At 35.7% G+C, this 10,806-nt stretch overlaps 1 protein-coding gene across 2 annotated transcripts in view; it reads left to right on the top strand.

The window, feature by feature from the left end:
- Positions 1 to 6,990: 6,990 nt before the first annotated feature.
- The window catches only part of LOC150110032 (clathrin heavy chain 1-like), a 244,312-nt gene continuing 240,496 nt past the window's right edge, over positions 6,991 to 10,806 (top strand). For both annotated transcript variants that reach the window (XM_090390818.1, XM_090390808.1), the window contains exon 1: positions 6,991 to 7,219. The gene's annotated coding sequence lies outside the window, so the exon portion shown is untranslated. The remainder of the gene's footprint in view (positions 7,220 to 10,806) is intronic.

Here is a 10,806-nt window from a genome sequence, read left to right as displayed (position 1 = left end):
ATTCTATTCAACTACACAATACTCAACACAGCTATAGTTGCTGGACCTGCCGAGCCCACCTATCACAGTCCCCTAGACAGCTCGGATGTGTTGGGCATTGTCCTCTTTAAAAACATCAGATTCCAGCAGTTAGAGACGATGAACGAGCTATCGTCAGATCATAACCCCCATCCTGCTCAAACTAGGCACCAAAGATCAACTTTATTCCCTGCACTACTTCATAGCAGGACAAAATAACCAGAATTCTCCCAGAAAGCATCGGCCCCATACCCGTCATCCACAAAAAAAGTAGGAGATAGACGAAGCCATGAATAACTTAACAAACCAAATAAATAAAGCAAATGCATCTGTCACCTAAATTACAGTTATGCACTCGACCGGCCGAATCTCAGAGGATATTAAGGACCTAATAAGATAAAAAAACAAAGCTAGGAAGGTATATCTCAACACAAGAGTTCACAAGACCCCCGCAGGTTAAAACAATCCTGAATAACTTGAACAGTCTGGTCAGAGACGCTGTTCAAAAACATAAAAATCCGGAATGGAAATAAATTAACATCGATCAATCCAGATCATACAGTCTGGGAATTCTTAAGAATCCTTCGTACCAAAACTCAGCCCTATCCTTCATGCAGACTAAGCACGGAATGGCATACACCGATAAGGAAAATGTCGAAGCTCTAGTGAACAGCCTGGAGGAACAGTGCGGCCTTTCATATGATAATATGAAGTGTCTTAAGCATATCTTAAGACAACCAGAGGACAACTCAGACCGCATCAACTCCACTACTCTAGCAGAAATAAACCACATCATTATGCATGTAAATTCCAAAAAAAAAAAAAAAAACTCCAGGTCCAGATGGTATAACAACAAAATCATAACCCTCGAAAGGCCATTTTTGCTAACAGGAAAGCAAGAAAAATAACATTTTAGAATGTTGGAATTAAAGTTTTACTTCAAAAATAAACACAGTATTTTAATTTATATCCCTATACGTCGTTTTGACTTTTTGTAGCATTTTTGGTGTGTGTTGAGAGAGGCGGCAAACTCATGGACCGCCTCAGGCGGCAAAAGCGCTAGCTACACTACTACTCCAACCCTTTCCCATAGCCTGGAAAACTGCTAATATCAGACCTATAAAAGAGCCTGGAAATAATCCCCAACTCTCCCAAAGTTACAGACCCATTAGTTTACTATTCAACCTAGGAAAAATTACTGAAAACGTTATCCTTTCAGAACTAATAGAAACAGTAGAAAAACTCGAAATCATTTCTAATGCATAGTTTGGCTTCTGAAGGGAGTCAAATTAATCGTTTGTGGAGATAGCATGGTACAACAAATACACCGATTAGTAGAACACATCACACATGGATACAACTGGAACGAGCATACCTTTGTGGTATTTTTAGACCTTGCCAAGACATTTGATAAAGTCTAGTATCAAGGATTTCTCTACAAGCTTAAAAAAGTAAACATACTGATAAATCTCATAAGTCTGATAAAAGCATATCTCACTGAAAGATACATGCAGGTGAAAGTCAACGGAATTATATCATCCAGACGCAAAGTTCTAGCTGGTGTTTCACAAGGCTCTTTCAATCTATGTAGCGGACATCCCACAAAACCCAAGGTCAACCATCAGAGCCCTATATGCAGATGACACTGCAATACTGGCAATCCAACGACTGTAAGATAATGTTTCTTCACTGGAGAAGTGTTTCTTGGATTGTAGGATCCAAGTAAATCCCTCAAAAGTTCAGCCATACTTTTCTCCAGGAGAAAAGTCCCCGTCAATGATAACATCCAGCTTTTCGGGGAAAAGATTCCATGGCGGACAGAAACCATATATATTGGAGTACAGTTTGACAAAAAAACTCCGATTTAACAGCCACATCAATTTCATTGGCTATAAGGCACCAAAGTCATAGTGCTCAACTTTAACCCATGATCAACCGTAACAGTAAATTAGACATACAAAACTAATTATTAATATACCTGATAGTGATATGTCCTGTAATTACTTAAGACTCCTCATCATGAAATCGTACCCCGAAATGAACTATTCTGAAACTGCAGAGTATTCGAATGTAAATGCTTACGGATGAGATCAACATCCCATACATCTCCTCTCTTCTTCACGATCTAGCTGAAACGTTTTTCACCAACGCAAGCAAACATCCAAACCCACTAATCAAACAAGCCTCTGCCTTGTTTGATTTAAAGACTCAAATCAGTTCTACTCCAGGTTGAACCCAACTAGTCCTACTACCCCTAAATTGCGAGCGTGAAGCTTCAAACCGCCCCATTCACAAATTTCCTCACTCAGAGAAAGGGGAATATGAAAATCATGTTTGCTTCACCCATCTAGTCAGTAATGTTGTAGTTGTAGCTGTTGTTACTGAACGAGAGTTTCTGCTCTCTTAAGGTTTTTCTTAAGGTGGAATCTCCGGGGATTTGTGTTTTCCAGCATGGCCTCTATTTGGACCGTGTCGGCGGATGCTTTTCCCTGAAATGTGAGCTGTTCTGCTCAGTTGTAGGGTGAGCCTGTCACTGAGTAGAACTACCGCTGAGTTGGACGATAGTTCGGTCACACCGAGGGAGTGGTCGGGGGATTGCATAATTTTTAGAGAAGCTCTCTAGTTACACATTGAGAGCAATTTTATAATCCAGAGATTGGTATTTTCCTGTGTGGTCTCTATCGGAGGCATGTTCCCCTAATTGAGCATTCCTTTTTCTATATTAAAATAGAACCGACTTTATATCTAACATTAAATATTTCAGATTTCACTCCACTGATTTCCTATCAGCCATAAGAGTGAAGCCACATTTGATATATAGCTTCACTCTTTGCAAATGTTCCTTTAGCTAACGCAATAGAATTTTTATCATCTAAATTTCCAACTAATATTCTGGACCCTTTAAGTATGTCATGAATTCTGGATAACTTAGCTGGAATGAAAATCTTTATCAATAAATTAAAAAAAAATATTGATTCATCGAACACCTTTGATATGGATGTTATCTGTGCTGTATGGATGTTGGATTATTTCTTTCCTTGATATCCTTATAAAAAGAGAACTGGATAGCTGGTTATGAACATCTGCTTTTCGCAAACCTTTGTTTTCGATTGTTATATCTATCAGACTTCGGCTCACGATCCCTCACAAAAATATCGCATTATTACATGCCTTCTTTTCAGAGCTTTTATTATGTGTTTTTGTCTGATCTACTTCAGAAAGAAGTTTTTAGAATTAAAGAAACTGCCATTCTCAACCTCACACATACGCTTCAATTTTTATTTATTTTTATTTTTATAATCACACGATCGCAGTTTAATTAATGCTAATGTCTTTTTTTACTTGGTTGTCTCGCTAAAAAGAGCGATGTGTGTAGTACGTTGTACTTATACGGAGTTATTTTCTTTTAAGCTTTCAATGACAATCGTTCCAACACATCAATGAAATGAATGGTGAGAGAGAGAGAGAGAGACAACTGGTGCTCTCTCTTATCCTGAAACTCCAAAGCTAGTATTAATATAGTAATGTATGTGGCAGTAGCTGTTTTAAGTTTTTTTAGCTTTTTTTTTTTTTGAGATACGTGTTTATAAAAATCCAAGTTTCAGGAAGCCAGGAATATAAACCTACTTCTCTGTGCTGAAGATCGATTAACTCGGGAAGCCTGGTAAAGAAATACTCTGGTTTGAGGTTTCAGGGCAGATCGTCCAAGATATTTTGTCCTTTTATAAGTTTGTCCAAGGGAACACTCGTCTGGTCGGACATTCCGTCCAATCTCAATTTGTCCCATCAGAGATTTTTTCCAATCTCAGTTTGTGCTATATATCACTGTCTTATATATTATTAGGTCCAATCTAGATTTTTTTTTCTCAGTGAAAACGCCAGAGTATTTCTGATCACTTGTTTTAATTTCTACAAATTTCTACAAGATATGTATGTGAGCACTTAATTATAACAAATCAAATAAGGAAACGACAGATTAATTCGGAAATGATGTGAAACAGTATGTGAAAACGAGATAATGGATTTTGAAATCTGCGGTGTTTGGAGAATTTAGTCTTTCTCATTGGCTGGGTTCACCTTCAAACGATAAGCGATTGACCACAGGTGTGTGTCGAGTCTGTTTTCAGCTTGTACTAAGGATATTGCTGTACTAGGTAGAAAATGCGTTCTTCTTACGTAGCTACAAGCTATTCACAGAAGCCCTGATGTTTCTTTCACCTCCAAGAAGGCATGTTATATCTTGTTCGTTTTGCCTTTGTTCATTCTTCAAGCAATCGATTGACCTCCAAAATGATAGATGGTAAACAAATCACCATCAACTTTTGGAATTTCTTATGCCAACCTTCTACAAAATTGTTGATCCTCTGTCCCATTGATGACCAAATCATGAACTTTCCATACGTCGGGTGGAAAGCGAGGGTCTCCCCCCCACGCCCTCTAATGAAAACACGTTCAACATACTCAATTATTCCTTTCAGGTGTTCCAAAACACTGTCTGCAGTGTAGTCAAATACCTCGAGTACGTTGTAGATCGGCACGAATGGCAAGCCGAACAGCATTGATGCTTCTTCACGTATAGAGCTTCCTGTAACTTTATACTGCTGTGACAAACCAAAGCTGTTATATGTTGCCAAAAGGCCTGGGAAAAGTGAAATAGACAACACTTTATATTTGCAATAGGAAATATCTCCCATGCAGCATTCATGTTGTAGTCAGTCAGGTGTTTACAACATGCTGGTATATTGCCCGATATGTAGTCTCAGTTTTTGCGGGAGTTAGAGCAGACATCAGAGGCATGACATGTTCTCGAAATATTCCATGCATAGTAAATAACTGAGCAAATTGTGAGGGCGCAGTTTTAAATGTGCCATTGGAGAAGATAATGTCACATGCTCCAAGTAATCTTAGGTTTTCCATTGTGGCAAAAACAAGAAGACGATCCTCGTCCTGTACTCCAGAATCACAAAAAAGAAATCTGTCATGATTTAACATTAGTTGATATTCTTCCGGTATCAACGCCAACCAAACTTGCAGGAGTACGAGGCCTCGCAGTGTTCTGCCATCTGTTGAGTTGCTTCTGTAAACTATTCCTCTCTGTCAACATAAGTAATACTTCATCTTGCTGAACTTGTCATATAACCATATGCATAACGTGTGAGGATGAACCATGCATATTGTCCTGCGCCCTTCTCTTTAGATTATTTTTAACTTTCCTAACCTCTCCATCCATGCCTGATTCATGTTGGTGATCGTTCTTGCCGTCTTTGTACACCAGAATGTTCTCTAAACTGGCAGTTGTGATGTACCTAGCATTGCAACTCTCATGAACCTCACATGGCCAATACCGTCTAGTCTTATTCTTGTTATAAGAGTGAAAATGATAACAATAATTTTGTAGATAAAGCAATGATTTATCCCTGTCACTCATCACAATTTCTGCCATATTAGGCACTGCCAAATGTTAAGGAAAAACATGTTAACGTCAATTGACTATTATTAATGATCACAAGTTACTTATAACTCCTTGGACTAATATGAAGAATTGGACAAATAGCATTGGACGAAATAGAATTGGATCAATAACCTCAAACCAAGGTGCTTTCAGGGCATTTCGTCCAATTATTTTCAATTGGACAAATAGCATTGGACGAAGTATAATTGGAATAGGACGAAATGTCCTACTGGACGTTTAAAGTAATGGACGAAATCGAGACAATGGACGAGATTTTGATTGGACGAAAATAATTGGACGAACTGCCCTGAAACCAATGAAACTGTATCAACCAGATGCAAGATCCTAGCAGGTGTGCCACTGGGCTCACTTCCACCCCCCCTATTTTCTATCTACATAGCTGATATTACTCAAAACCAAAGTTCAACAATCGCTGCATTATATGCAGATGATACTGATTTATTAGCAAGATCTCTCAGCCCCTAACTGGCTATCAGAAGACTCCAAAGCAGTATTCATACACTGGAGAAGTGGCTGATGGACTGGAGGATCAAAGCAAATCCCCAGAAGAGTTCAGCCATACTGTTCTCCAAAAAGAAGTTCCAGACTAAGGAAGACATACACCTGCTAGGAGTCAAGATTCCATGGCAGACTGAAGTCAAATATCTTGGCGTGATGCTTGACAAAAAAAAAAAAACCCTCCAAATCTCCAGACATATAAAACACATAAGCTCGAAGACATCCAAAGTAATTGCGCAACTCTACCTCAGGATCAACAGAAGAACTTGATCCTCGTTACAAACTACTCATATTAAAAACTGCAGAGAATGCAAAAGAAATGCCTGAGGATGATCCTGGACGCCCCATGGTGCATTGCAAACTCCCAGATTCACAGAGAAGTCGACATTCCCCATATCATCTCTCCATGATCTAGCAGAAAGGTTCTTCTCCAAGACAAACAATCATCCAAACCTGCTGATCAAGCAAGCTTCAGACTACAATGAAGCAGAATTCTACAAATGCAAAAGATCCAAGTCAGTTCTATGCTCAGCTGAACACAGCTAATCTGACTGCCCTTCCGGGGCGAGCTTAAAGTTCAAAAACTCTCCACTCAAAGAAGTTCCTTCTCAGATAAAGGGGAATATGAAAAGCATATATGCTTCATTCATCAAACCAGTAACGTTCTGTGATGAAATACATCTAGTGTTAATATAAAACATCTACGAGTTAAAACCTGGTTATTCATTATTTATGCTAGATTCATTTATCGGCCTGTTATTATTCAGAGTTTTATTAGCTCTACATACTTGTATTCCTCTTCATTAACAATAACTATACATTAATTTTTATTTTATTTATTTTTTATTGACAATGGCGTATTTTATCATACAAACAAGCAATAGCGATAAGAAATATGACGTTGATGAGTAGTGAATGCCTGTTGTAAATGTCTGAAATTAAGCTGTATTTGATTAGAGTTGTCATGTTTAAATTGCCCGCCAAAAAAGAAAAAAAGGCATGAATGCTTGCCATCTCGGCAATTCTCTCTTCTTCCCTTCCATTTCCTTCCCCCGCCTCCTGCTACCCAAGTCGTTGTGAATGGCTTATGAGTAATATATATAATGAACTAAGTTGGACTTCATGCTTACTATGAGTTTCTGTGTAGAAGACGATTGCCATTTGTGGCGTTTGTTAAATATTTCTTCATTAGAGCGTACCTAGTGATATGTTTTATTTCAAAAGTTCGAGGTATTTTTCGCTGGGAGTTTTCCTTATAACATAACACATATTCATTTGTTATTATTGAGTAGGGAAAACAAGTATTTGTTGTTATTTTTGTTTTACTTAGCTTATGCTTATTTTCCAAAGGTTAAAAAAATATACAGTGCATCCTGTTTAAGAACGATATGTTCATAATTATTCTCTGTTATTGATATGCTTTAATGTTTCCGATTTTATTTCGAAATCCGAAAATTATTGGAACCGGTATTATATGTTGATTAATAACAAAAAAGTGTTGATATTATGTTGATCAGTAAAATGAGGTTTCATTTCAGCGACATATTCCGGGGGAAAAGTTGATTGTTATAAACATAAATGAATCCTGTAGGTTGATCTTTGTTTAATAACAGAATTTTAATGATAAATTATTAGGGTATGACTTGACGTGTAATGTATCTTTCAATCTTTGTCATTATTAGTTTTTAAAGTTGTGTAAAAAATGTTTATCCAAATTAAATGAATGTCAGTGTTTGGGAAAGAAGGACATTTTTAAATCTGCCAAGTTACAAATGAAGCATTCCCCTCACACATGCATACACAACCACCTTAAAATATTACTCTTATCAACAATTTTTATCTTATTTTATTTTAATTTTGGAAAGAATGTAGATATAAACGAACTGTGAGGACAGTAGCCAGTTTTCTGTATTTGAAGGAAATAATTTGTGCCAAAATGAAAATTTTTAATTTTGACACTTTCCCCTTTTAATTAAGAGATTATTGCATTTTTCATTACAGAAAATTGTATTTTTTTTCTATTCAAAACAAAGCATGTACATAAAGAAAGATGAGTGTTTTTTTTTTTTTTTTAAATAAAAACATTATAGGAAAAAGATCAAAAAAGAGAATAGATATCAGCCTTGTCAACTCCAAACCTGTATGTCCTGTTCAGTGCATGGCATAATTTAAATTTTTCTTTGTTTGAAAATGCTTAAACTTTTCTTTTTAGCTGTTTTTGTTTGTTGAAGTTAATCTTTATTAAATCTTCTGAGTGTTGGGTTCCTGTTACTTTCAAGATGGGTAATTTTTTTAAAAAATATATACATAAACCCTTTATATAAGCGGTCACAAAACATATAATACACGAGTATTGAAGAAAAGTGGTTAAGGAGAATGGAACCTTGTTTGTTACTTGAACATCTTTCAGCTGTTCAAGTAACAAACTTGAACATCTTTCAGCTGTTCAAGTAACAAACTTGAACATCTTTCAGCTGTTCAAGTAACAAACTTGAACATCTAACAAAGCAAAAAAAAAACATACAAATCCTTGTTGCCTTTTGGTTGGAAATGTCCAGGTTTTAATCATTATGTACACAGTAATAAGGGCTTTTCATATATGGATGAGTTAGCTGGTCTTTGCATCTTTGTATAGAAGTAGTTTCCCTTTACCACCATGTCATTATATGACTTTGAGTCGCATTTGGGATATGAGAACTCATTTATAAGAGCTTTTCAACTGAAATTATTATTCATTTTTCATATGGAAGTAATAGATTCCCCTCCTGGAAACTTTGTTTTTTTTTCATCCTGCAGGAACACAGAAACTAGCTAGAAAACAGAAACAGTTAACAGACATAATATAGTGATTTCATAGGCTTGGTTACTTTCTATAAATTCTAACCAAATAAACAAAAGTTATTACAAAACATTAATAAATACTAGCATTTCCCAGTATTGAGGAAGCATAACTTAATTATCATGTCAGTATAATTAAGATTAGGTTTATAAAAATAACAGGTTTACTAATTTTTTATTTTATATTAATCTCACTAAAGTTGTGCGAGATATTTATAGCCCATGAGGGAGGGGAAGCTGGTCAATGCATTTGTGGTATGAGATATATCAGAATGTGTCTCATGCCTTCTGTGCAACAAACATCTCTCTCTCTGCTAGTGACTATATTATTAATTGTTTGACAGTTAGCTGGCTGATAACTATCAGCAGCTGATTATTCACCTCATATTATCTTTAACATTTTAAATACTACCTTATGTAGTATTTAAAATGCTTTAAAATTTATCTAAGTCTTTTGCAGAATCTAGATATGCTAATATATATGCATTTCCTTTGTCAATTATACTTCACCTTTCCTTTAAAAAAACATACAAATCCTTGTAAAAAAAAATCTGGCTATTATAAGCCCTATCCTAAATTTAGCTCTCTCCCAAACCTTAACCACTATGCCATATACATAGTCCGTCCTGTAATTTGAAGTATCAGTCTTGTCTTCCCCTCGTTAGTGAAGCAATTTCACCCTTCTTTAGTCTTTTGAACCTTCCTGTTACAAAACTTCTATTTTTCTTGACCTGATTGGCTTAGATTGTTCCTTCTATACTTTTTCTTTCATTGCCTTAAGTCACCTTCCTACTCTTTATATTCTTCATGTAAGTGATTATTATATACCTCTTCGAGATTACCTGCTTAATCTCGCCTGACTTTTGGAATACATTTAGACACTGCTGCTATATATTCTGCGACAGGAATTAGGTGCTTTCCACCTAATTCCTGTTGCTAACTTTACATTTATCTATATATGTCACTGGCATGTGACATATACAAATAAAGAGATATATACAGATATAAAGAGAGAGGATTTGAGGAAGGGTGCATATATGGCATCATTGGATGCCATAAAAGACCGCTTTGCCCTCACTGAGAAACTGCAATTTTGGACCATATGAGTATGTCTGGAGTACCAGCTCCTGTAGTACTTTTGCAAGAATGGTATGTCATTGCTCTCTTGGAATCCCATCCAGGATGAGAGAAATTATGGACTTTACAACCGTGTTATAAATAACTCTTTTAATTTCCCGACGTTTCAATCTTCATATTAAGATCATCATCTGGAGCATATACAAATATACAGTACAAACTGAGGTACATTACATATAGTAAGCTAGAGAAACAATGATTTGATCACAGGTTATTCTATTGGCATGACCTCTAGTGAAAAAAAAAATTACAAATTAATTAATTATTTAGAAACTACATCAAGCTAAATTCTATTTATGATAACATGAGCAAACATTCTTTTTTATAGATCTTATAGATATTAATCAAAGACAACAGACCACAGACATAGTTTTTAGAAAAATGTCTGTAGTGTGTCTTTGATTAACCGTTTTATTTCTAACCCAGCTCTTAGATTCATTTGAACACTGTCTTTTATATAGATAGTTTTAGCAATTTTTTTTATTTATATTTTGACCGACTTTTTTACTTATTCCATATAAATATATTGTATGGAATTATACCATTTATACCAGCTTTACTTTATCATCTGTTTCCAAATTGAATTTGTCTTCACTCAAAATTAGCTGAAATACTTTATATATTCTCTGTTAAAAATGCAGTTTATTTTCTATGTTTCATCCAGTTTTCATAATTGTCTTTTTATTGCTGATTTTCATACCAAATTTTATAATTACTACAGACAACTTCAAGGAGTCCTTAGACTCATCGAGGGAGGCCCTGAACATCATATCAAGAACAACTATTCAGCATTTGCACAGTATCTGTCATACTTTGCTTTGAATTCATTTACAGTCATGGCA

The sequence above is a fragment of the Typopeltis vanoorti genome, chromosome 1 (genome assembly GCF_054136105.1).
Source record: "Typopeltis vanoorti isolate ZY-2024b chromosome 1, IOZ_Tvanoo_1.0, whole genome shotgun sequence".
NCBI classification, from domain to species: Eukaryota; Metazoa; Arthropoda; class Arachnida; order Uropygi; family Thelyphonidae; genus Typopeltis; species Typopeltis vanoorti.
The sequence above is the reverse complement of the archived record's forward strand: the minus strand, read 5'-3'. Positions and strand labels throughout refer to the sequence as shown.